This window comes from Mustela erminea, chromosome X, assembly GCF_009829155.1.
Source record: "Mustela erminea isolate mMusErm1 chromosome X, mMusErm1.Pri, whole genome shotgun sequence".
Lineage (NCBI taxonomy): Eukaryota > Metazoa > Chordata > Mammalia > Carnivora > Mustelidae > Mustela > Mustela erminea.
In genome coordinates, this window is record NC_045635.1 from 89,780,223 (window position 1) to 89,791,851 (window position 11,629).

An 11,629-nucleotide genomic window follows, 5' to 3' on the forward strand; every position below is an offset into this window, starting at 1 on the left:
CACATACCCCTATGTTTATAACAGCATTATTTATTATAGACAAGATATGGAAGGAGCCCAAGTGTCCATCGATTGATGAATCAAGAAGAGATGGCATGCATATATATGTATGTGTATGTATATATATATATATATGTATGTATATTCCATTATATACATAAATATAAATTTATTCAACCATAGAAAGGAATGAAATCTTGTCATTTTGCAATGACATGGGTGGAGTTAGAGAGTATAATGCTAAGTGAAATAAGTCAGTCAGAGAAAGACATGATTTCACTCATATGTGGAATTTAAGAAACAAAACAAATAAACCAAGGGAAAAAATAAGTGAGACTGAGAGACAAAGCAAGAAACAGACTCTTAACTATAGGGAACAAACTGACAGTTACCAGTGGAAAGATGGGTGGGGGAATGGGTGAACTAAGTGATGGGGATTAAGGAGTGCACTCGTGATGAGCCCAGGGTGATGTATGGAAGTGTTAAATCTCTACACTGTACACCTGAAACTAATACATCACTGTATGTTAAAACCAAAAACCAAAAACAAAAACCAAAGCCCTTCAGTCACTGCATTCCCACAGGGCCATAAGATCTCCCAAGACTCCTCGGTATTTTCACTCTGGCCCTGATCTTCCTTGATCTCTCCTCTGTGTCTGACTCCATTGAAAGTCCTCCATCTTGAAACTCCACTTCCTTAGTGCAGTAGGTAAAATAATGGCCCGCCAAGGATGTCCAAGTTCCGGTTCCTAGAATTTATGAATATGTTGTCAAATATGGGAAAAAGGGCTTTGTAGGTGTGATTGAGTTAAGGATCTTGAGATGGGGAGATTATCCTTATTGTTTCGGTAGACCCGATGTAAGCAGAAAGGTCTTCATAAGAGGGAAGAAGGAGAGCCATTAGAAAAGAAAAGACGATGTGCCGGCTCTCTGCTAAGCGGGGAGCCTGCTTCCTCCTCTCTCTCTCTCTCTGCCTGCCTCTCTGCCTACTTGTGATCTGTCTTTCAAATAAATAAATAAATAAAAATCTTAAAAAAAAAAAAAGAAAAGACGATGTGATGACAGAGGCAGAGGCAGTGAAGGACATGTGACAATACTATGCTACTGGCTTTGAAGATGGAAATGACGGTGAGCTGAGGAATGCGGGTGGTCTCTAGAAGTTGGCAAAGGCAAGAAAAGAGATTATTCCCTAGAGCCTCCACAAAGAACCAGCCCTGTGGACACCTTGACTTTAGCCAGTGAGACCGCTTTTTGATTTCAAACCTCCAGGAATATAAGGTAATAAATGTGTGTTGTTCAAAGGCACAAAGTTTGTGGTAGTTTGATAACTAATAAAATAAAAATAGAAATATGGTAGTCCCTCCTTATCTGCAGGGGATATGTTCCAGGACTCCCAGTGGATGCCTGAAACCACAGATAGTACTGAATCTTACATATACTGTGTTTTTTTTTTCCTATACCCACATCCCTAGGGTAAGGTTTAATTTATAAATGAGGCACAGTGAGAGTTACGACAATAATAATGAAACAGAACAATTATAGCAATATACTCTAATAAAAATTACGGGAATGTCATCTCTCAAAATATCTTAGTGTTCTTTCTTTTTTAAGATTTTATTTGTCAGAGAGAGAATAAAAACAGGGGGAGCAGCACAGGGAGAGAGAGAAGCAGACTCCTTGATGAGCAGGGAGCCTGAGGTGGGGCTTAATCCTGGGACTCCGGGATAATGACCTGAGCTGAAGGCAGACGCTTAACTGACTAAACCACCCAGGTGCCCCTATCTTAGTGTTCTGTATACAACCTTCATCTTGTGATGACGTGAGATGATAAAATGCCTACGTGATGTGATGAAGTGAGAGGAATGACAGAAGCTTTGTGACACAGCATTAGGTTACTAATGACCTTCTCACTATATGTCAGAAGGGTGATTGTCTGCTTCTGGATGGCAGTGGACAGTGGGTAATTGAAATGGTGGAAAGCAAAGCCATGAATCAGGGAGGACTCTCGTACCACACAACAGCAATAGAAAACTAGTACACTTAGCTCCACAACACTACGCTGTCCTGCTTTTCCTACGTCTCTAGCTGCTCCTCTTCGCTTCTTCCTGGGCTCCTTCCAGGGTTCCTCTTCCTCTGCCACCCCTGAATTGTTGATGTCCCCCCACCCCCGGGGCTCTGCTGTCCTCAGTTCGTCTGTCATCTTACTTGGCCTCTCTTCCACTGCACATGCTCATGATTTCCTCGTCTGCGTCTTCAGTCCTTACCTCTCTTCTGAGCTCCTCATCCACACATCCATTTGTCTCCTCAAGTATTCTGCTTCATTATTCTATAGACTCCTCAAAACTCAGCATGTCCCAGACTGATCTCATTATTCCTCCCCCATATCACCCCATCCTCATTTCTCCCAAAAGTCTTCTCCTTTTTCTATATCCCCTACCCCATATAGTGGCACCACCATCCCCAAGTACCCCATCAGATTGACCTAACTCATCCTTTCTCTTTCCTTATTTGGTCACAAAGTTCTATTTGAAGTTCTCAATCTTTTATGTTTGTGTTCTCTCTTTTTAAAAAACATTTTATTCATTTTTTTTGGCAGAGAGAGACACAATAAGAGCAGGAACACAGCAGGGGGAGTGGGAGAGGTAGAGCAACCTTCCTGCTGAGCAGGGAGCCCGGTGTTGGGCTCGATTCTAGGACCCTGGGATCAAGTCCTGAGCTGAAGGCAGACACTGAACAACTGAGCCTCCCAGGTGCCCCTATTTGTGTTCTCTTTATTTTTCTTAATATACTGCGATTGTTTCCCAATAGCTGTTCTGCCTCATTCTCCAACCCCTCAAATCCATCCTTCTCATAAGTACCTGACTATTTTCTTTAAAATACAAATTTCATCATGGCATTCCCCTATTTCCAACCACTCTGAGATGGCTCACAGCTTCTGGATAATGTCCATGTTCTTCGGAATGTCACATAGAGTACTTTGTGATCCATTCTTGGATAATTTCATCAGCCCCTCTTTATTCGACTCTACACTCAACATATCTGCCTACAATATTATCCATTCATTGCCATTACCATATTCTCTTTGGCCTCTGTGCCATTGTATGGGCTGTGCCACCTTTCTGAAATGCCCTTTGTCCCCCGAATACCTTCTACACTGCTTTCAAGACTCATCTTTCCCTGACTACCCTCCTCCCACTTCTACGGTCCATTAGGATCCCATCCTACATGCTTTGTAGCAGCTTGTATTGATCACATCTCAAGGCTTTGCGACACTTTTGTAATTGTTTGCTCACCTGTATTTCCCCTATTAGACTGTGGACTCCTTGAGGACAAGGACTCGGTATACATCAAAAAATAAATTCTCGGGGTGCCTGAGTGACTCAGTTGGTTAAGCGTCTGACTCTTGGTTTGGGCTCAAGTTTTGATCTCAGGGTTTTGGAATCGAGCCCCACATTGGGCTCCATGCTCAGCAGAGTCTGCTTGAGATTCTTTCCCTCTCCCTCCGTCCCTCTCCCACTCTTGTTCTCTCTCTCAAACAATTAAATAAATATATATATATATATTTTCAATTTATTTATTTTCAGAAAAACAGTATTCATTATTTTTTCACCACACCCAGTGCTCCATGCAATCCGTGCCCTCTATAATACCCACCACCTGGTACCCCAACCTCCCACCCCCCCCCGCCACTTCAAACCCCTCAGATTGTTTTTCAGAGTCCATAGTCTCTCGTGATTCACCTCCCCTTCCAATTTCCCCCAACTCCCTTTAAACTATCAGCCATAAAAAAAATGAAGTCTTGCCATTTGTGACAACATGGATGGACCTAGAGGACATTATGCTAAGTGAAATAAGTGAGAGAGAAAGACAACTATCATATGCTCTCACTTACATATGGAATCTTAAAAACAAGGAAAATGGTCAAACAGATGAACAAAACAGACTCTTAGGTACAGGGAATAGACTGGTGATTGCCAGAAGGGAGGTGGGTAGGGGGATGGGCAAGATGAAGGCGATTAAGAGGTACAGATTTCCAGTTCTAAAATAAATAAGTCATGGAGATGAAAAGTACAGCATAGGGAATACAGTCAATAATATTATAATAATGTTGTATAGTGACAGATGGTGATTACACTTGACCACAGTGACCACCAAGTAATAGACAAAATTGTGGAATCAATACATTGTACACTTGAAACTAATATCACATTGTATATTAATTATACTTCAAAAATAAAGGAAAAAACAGACTCTAGTGTAATGATTTGACTTACATATGACAACAATGGAAACCAAGCAAATTGCTTTGTGGTCCCAGGCTTGTATCTTATTTTATCATATATGAATACGTTGACAATTTCTTGAAATAAAACACAAGATTTATATATTAATTGTCATGCATTTTTGTGTAGTTGCTAATCCTCTCACTCTGTCCATCAGGACTTCATTTTCATTCCCTGAAGCTTACATTTCCTCAGAAGAAAACTTCAAGTCCCTTTCAAATGACTATCTTCAATGAACAGGCAAGTAATTTTCCACAGTTGCACATAACTGAGCTCTTCATTCTCTCCTGCAAACTTATCAAGAATTGGAGAATCTGAGAGCCAAAGATTTTTAGAGGTTTCATTTTCCAGTGCTTCTCATCCCTGATAACTCATCCAAGGGATCCTGTAAATATACAGACTGGCAGGTCCCGCTCCAGAGGTACAATACCGTATAATCTGAAATGGGTATAGAACCCTTGATGGGGTCTAATCACTATGCCATTCTTCCTAACCTTGAATGTGGAATGTCACTTGGTGGGTCTGGGAAGGGGTCCTGAGGTTCTGCTTGTCTAGGAAACTTTCCTGTAATACTATACAGCTGACCCTTGGTCCACACTGAAAAGCAAGGGTATTAAAAGCACAGAAGGGTGGAGTCGAAGAAATCTAGGTTCAAATCCCACTTTTGCCACTAAGTTGTTAGGCAACCTTGGGCCCTTTGCTTCACTTACCCAATCTTCAGTTTCCTCATTTAGAAAATTGATACAGTAAGGCCTCATTGAGCTGTTGTGGAGATTTTTTTTTTTATATATACAGATAGACACAGATAGATTCTTTTGAAAATTCAAGCAATCTAAACAAATTGAGCTTTCTCTTCATCTTGATTATGCAGACTGATTCAGAGAGAATGTCTTTAATGATACTTTGCCTTCCTATACAAGAATATGTCACTTTTTATTTAGGTCTTTTTTTTATGTGTTATGAGACATTAAATGAGATAATGCTTTAAAAATACTTAGCATGGTTCCTGGATGTTGTAAGTGGTCAATACTTGGTGACTGGCAGTTGTTTTTTTTTTTGTTTTGTTTTGTTTTTTTTTTTAGTATTTGCTTATGGAAAATTTCAAGCACATACAAAGTAGAGAGGATAATATTAATGGACCTCCATGTATCCATCACCCGGTTCCAACAATTATCAACGTGTGGCCAATCATATTTTATGTATACACAAACTCATCTCTTCCTCCTGGATTATGTTATTTTATTTTACTTTATTTTATTTTAAAGATTTTATTTATTTATTTATTTGAGAGAGAGAAAGAGAGAGAGAGAATGTGAGCAAAGGGAGGAACAGAGGGAGAGGGAGAAGGAGAAGGGCAAGCAGATTATGCTGATTGTGGAGCCCGACCCAGGTCTGGATCCCAGGACTGAGAGATCATGACCCGAGCCAAGACCAAGAGTCAGATGGTCTACCGACTGAGCCACCCAGGCACCCCTCCTGGATTATTTTAAAGCAAATCCTAGACACCGGTATCATTTCCTCCATAAACACTTCAGTATGTATCACCAAAAGATAAGACCTCCTTCTCTCTCTCATTATGACCATTATGCCACTATTTTTACCTAACACTTTAACATGAAATCCTTAATATAATCAAATATCCACTCAGCATTCAAATAGCTCCACTTATCTCATAAGCATCTCTTTGAAGTTGGCTTGTTCAAATCAGGATATGAATGGAAGTTGTATTGTTGTTAGTATCATTTCTAGTATCATTATTTCTATCACACAAATATCCATCCTGGACACCCCACTCCCAGTGATGGGGAGCTTATCAGCTCCCACGGCAGCTCATTTCATCTTTGGATAGCATAACTACAAGGTTTCCATTCAATATAAGGAAGAATTTCTGTCTCCCCGTATCTTCCATCCACTGGGTCTTATACAGGACAAGTCTTTTTTTTTTTTAAGATTTTATTTATTTATTTGACAGATAGAGAGCACAAGTAGGCAGAGTGGCAGGCAGAGGGAGAGGCAGAGCCTGATGTGGGGCTCGACCCCAGGACCCTGGGATCATAACCTGAGCTGAAGGCAGCTGCTTAACAGATTGAGCCATCCAGGCTCCCCCACAGGACAAGTCTATTCCCTCTGACAGCCTGTATTAGTTACCTATGGCTGATGTGACAAAATACCACAAACCGGTTAGCTTTAAATAACAGAAATTTATTGACTCTATTCTGGAGACTTGACGTCTGAAATCAAGGTGCTGGTGGGACTGTTTTCTTTGAAGACTCTGACGTCGAATCCTTCCTGGTCTCTTCCAGCTTCTGGGGGCTCCTGTTCTTTGGCCTGTGCCAATGCAACTCTAATCTCTAGCTCCGTCTTCACAGGGCCATCTTCTCTCTGTGTCCATGGCCATATTTCCCTCTTCTTATAAGGACATCTGTTGGATTGGACTAAGCAACCCACCATGCCAATATGACCTCATCTGAGTTAGTAGCATCTGCAAAGACTCCATTTGAAAATAAGGCTACATTCTGACATCCCAGGGGTTAGGACTTCAACGAACCTTTTTTGGGGGGACACAATTCAACCCATAACAGAGCATTTCCAGTATTTGAAGAAAACCATCATGTCCCTTACAGTTTTCCCTTAATCCAAGTTACATCTCCCCATTCCTTCAATCCTTCCTGAGGTTTGGCTTTATTCTTTCCAAACCGCTAGCATTTATTGAATTATTTGATTTGACTCACAGATTGAAATGTTGTTGGGGCATAGTTTGACTATGCTGAATAGGCCTGCACTCTCTCTTTGCTGGCTCCATATACTCTATTTCTATCACTGCAGCCTAGGTTTGAATTAGTACATCCCCCTCCACCATCTCAGACCATATTAGGTGTACCCCTTCTGTTCTTTGCACTTACCGCACTACATGACAGTTATTTGTGTGAAGAAGTGTTAAGGGTGTTGTAAGTCAACTTTATGCGTCAACAGCATGTTATGGTCGTAAAATAGCTGATTTGTCAAACATTAATTGAGATTTTACTATGTGCCAGACACTGTAATGGTGTGATGGATACAATTTTGAATAAAGCATGGTCTTTTCCCTTGGGAAGCTCACAGGCTAGGGAAGAATACAAGCCTGGGAACAGATGTGTTGGGACAAGAGTTGCAACAGAGACCAGTTCAGGACTCTTTGAAAGCAGGAAAGAGACTTCTAGTCCAGCTCAGGGTGGGGCATGTTAAGGGAAGATTTCCTTAGGGATATCATGCCCTGGGATGAGTCTGAGGGGATGGCAAGGATTCTGCCAGGCAAACGGGGGGAGCATTAGTGGGAATGGGCATCAAAGCAGAGGCTGTCATGCGGTCAAAGGCATAGAAGTATTTGGAGAATGTCAAGGTTGCAAGCTGTTTGGTATTGTTGAAAAATAAGCTGTGCATGTGACGTAGTGGGGGATAGCTGGCAAGTTTGAGGAGATTTGAGTGGTCCAGAAGTAGCTTGGACTCCATCTTGTAGGCAATGGAGTGTTACATGATAGTATTTGCACTTGAAGCTAATTCCGGTGGCTGTGTGGAGATGTGGACATGGTTAAAACTAGAGGCAGGGAGACTGGCTGCGAGTTTGTGACAGCTACTAGGTGTGTGATGAGTTGAGAAATATTTGAGAAGTTAAACTGTCAAGATTGGGTCAGAGTTTAGCTCTGCAGAGAGTGAGAGAGAAAGTGAAGAAGTAGAAATGACTTTGAGGTCTCTGGCATGGGGGTGACTTTCTTTTGCCATCATTTGATACAGGGAATATAAAACATTGACAAGGCTTGAAGAAGAGATACCGAGTCTGGTTTTGGACATGTTAAACTTGAGGTACCTGTGGGATATTTTTAAGACTCAGGGTAAGTTCTGTCCTAGAGATGTAGATTTGGGTGTCATCAGAACAAAGATAAAAATAGAAACAATGGGAATGGATGGGGCCATCAGGGAGAAAGTGGAAAGTGGGAAGAACCAAGGACCAAGTATGAGATACTGGTCAACACCTACATGTTGATGGAGAAGGAGGATCATGCCAAGGACAAAGTAAGAATAGTTATAGAGGTGTGAAGGGAACTAGGAAAGTGTGGTGTCATGGAAACCCAAAAAAGAAAGAAGAGAACATCAATGTTAAATGACACTAAAGGACTGAGTAAAGTAAGGGTTCCAGGAAAGACCTTGTTTAATGCTTTTCTAAAAATGAAAGAAATGCAAAGTTCTATTCCCATTTCCTTGTTCTCTCTACTGATTAGCCTCATCAAAGAAGGAAATCAGGTTCAGTTGACTCATTCTTAGTGACAACTGCCTCCCTTTGATAATCTGAGCATTGCAGAATGTTCATTAAGCAAATATTTATGGAGCATTTGCTGTACACCAGGCATTGTTCTAGACTCTGTTCCAGGTTTATCACTGGTAAACGAGACAGACAAAAATTGCTGCTTTCATGGAGCTTATAATTGAGATGCACCATAGCTATGATTCTGACTCCAGTTCCAATGGGAACTGCAGCTTTCCCCCACACCACCTAGTGATTCTTTGACATTAGCTGTGTATCCTACAATTCAATGCAATTCTGACACTGTTTACCTGGACATAGTGTCAGAATCTACTGGTTAAGGGCTCAGTCCTACAAGACTGCCCTCTTCTGCACTTCAGATGCCAATCACAAGTCCAGGTTGTCTCCTGAGCTTCTGACCTATGGCTAGAGATGAAGGGTTCCAGGAACCCCCCTTCTTTGGTTCATTTGCTCAGAACTCAGAGAAACATTTTACTTACTAGATTACCAGTTTATTATAAAAATATGTAATTTGGTGGGGGGAATGCCTAGATGAACCAGTCAGTTAAGCATATGACTCTTGATTTCGGCTCAGTTCACGATCTTGGGGTTGTGGGATTGAGCCCACAATGTGGGCTCAGCATGGAGTCTGCTGGAGTTTCTCTCCCTCTGTCCCTCCTCCTGCTCACATTTGTGCATGCACTCTCTCTTTCTCTAAAATAAATAATAAATCTTTTTAAAGAAGATACAATTTAGGCATAGCTAGATGGAAGAGAAGCATAGGACAAAGTATAGGGGAAGCAGCACAGAATTTCTATGCCCTCTCCCATAGCCCAATCTCCCAGCATCAGCATGTGATCACCAGCCTGGAAGCTCTCCAGCCTTGTCCTTTTGCCTTCGTACATAGCCAGGATTGATTAAATAACTGCCCGTTGTTGATTGATTCAACCTCCAGCCCTTTCCCTCCCAGGAGGTCAGGGGTCGGGGAGGAGGAATGGAAAGTTCCAGCCCTCTAATCACAGGGCTGTCTCTCTTGGCAAGCAGCCCCCATCTTTAGGTGTGGTCCAAAAGTCATCTCATTAACATAACAAAAGACATATTTTCCTGCTCCCATCACTTCGGAAATTCCAAATAGTTTTAGAAGCTCTGTGCTGGACACAGGGACAAAGACCAAATATTTATTTCTTATATTAAATCCCAGTATCCCAATAGCATAATGCTTATAAGCTGGTTCTAGATCCTGGAATCACTACCTGCTAAACAATGTGACCACCTGGGCAAATTACTTAATTTCAGCCTTAGTTTCTTCATCTATAAAATGGGGACATGAAGGATTATTGTCAGGAGGTTATTATTAAAACTAAAAGAGCTAATACATGTAAAATGCTTTGAACAGTGTCAGGTGCACAGTAAGAGCTCAAAAAGAAAGTGTCTGTTATTATCCTGGTATGTGTAGGTGTGGGGAGACAAGTCAACACAAGAAAATATGTTAGTGATAAGTGCAATGGAAAAAATTAAAATAGGGCAATTTGAAAGCAAGTAAATTTGTAGTTACTTTGATTTGAACAGTTTACTGGGAGACAATGATATCTGAGCTGAATTCTGTATTCTGTTAGCTATGTTAACAGTCCTGGCAAAATACACTCCACGTTGACCACCTGTGGCCCTTGGGCCAAATCCGGCCCACGGCCTGTTTTTGTAAATAAAGTTTTACTGTTTATGCATTGTCTATGGCTGCTTTTGCAGGGACCTGAGCCGTTGTGTCAGAGACCAGATGGCCAGACAAAGCCTAAAATATTTAGTATTTGTCTCTACAGAAAAAGTTTGCCCACCCGAGCTTTTTAGGCAGAGAAAACAGCCAATGCAAAAGCCGTAGACAGAAAGATGCACAGGTGAGAGGAAACAGGTAAGAGGAAGAAGAGTGATATGAATCTTGTCTGTAATTTGCAAAATCTACTTTCTTGCTCCTTTTGAAAGTAGTTCATCTTTAGTCTTGGAGGATCTGGTACTGGCACTTCTCCGGTGTGTCCGATGATTTCTGGTGACAGTAGTTCATTGATCTTAGTTTTAAGTTCTCAGTAGCCTCAGGGAGTTACTCAGTCAGGCCAGAAGGTTTGAACTACTTTAGAGCAGCACTCTTAACCCCTCACAGGCCAGTGCCTTCCTAATAGGTCTATATCAACAGAAGGCACTACCCCCATCAATGCCTTGTTTAAAATTTGAATCCCGGGAGCACCTGGGTGGCTCAGTTGGTTAAGCGTCCACCTCAGGCTCAGGTCATGATCCCAGGGTCCTGGGATCTAGCCCCATGTTGGGCTTCCTGCTGAGCAGGGAGCCTGCTTCTCCCTCTCCTCCCTGCTTGTGCTCTCTCTCTTAAATAAATAAATAAAGTCTTTAAAAAAATAAAAATAAAATTTGAATCCCACTCAACCTCATTTCACGGATATCTTTGAGTTGGAATTTATGGTCATGGATCTTAAGTGAACTCTCATTCATGTTTATTATACAGGTTATTCCTGGTTTTTGAAAGTACCCTATTTTGCATTCACGAAAGACCTACATTAGCCTCTGTTTTCACTAGCCAAGAAAACCAAAACCCAAACCAAAAACAAACAAACCTAGGTGGCTCAGTCGGTTGGGCGTCGGCCTTCAGCTCAGGTCATGATTCCAGGATCCTGGAATCAAGCCCTGCATGGGGCTCCTTGCTCCACAGGGAGCCTGCTTCTCCCTCTCCCTCTCTTTGCTGCTCCCCCTGTTTGTGCTCGTACTTTCTGTCAAATAAATCAATACAATCTTAAAAATAAGAAAATAGTGCTCAGTGTTTCAAAACGAGCCCTTACAGAGGCAGCACACATCCCACACAGCAAGAGGGACACCACCCAGCTCCTTCCCCTGGACCAACCCTCAGCATCTTAGCGCCAAGCCACCATAACTTTGAACCATGTCGGTGAACATCTGTGATTTATCTTGACTTATTTCGTGTGTCTGTTAGCAAGATGTGTCCTAGGGTTTCAGAAACGCCTAAGAGAGGTTATTTTGGGGGCCTCTAAAAATTTTCCATATAATT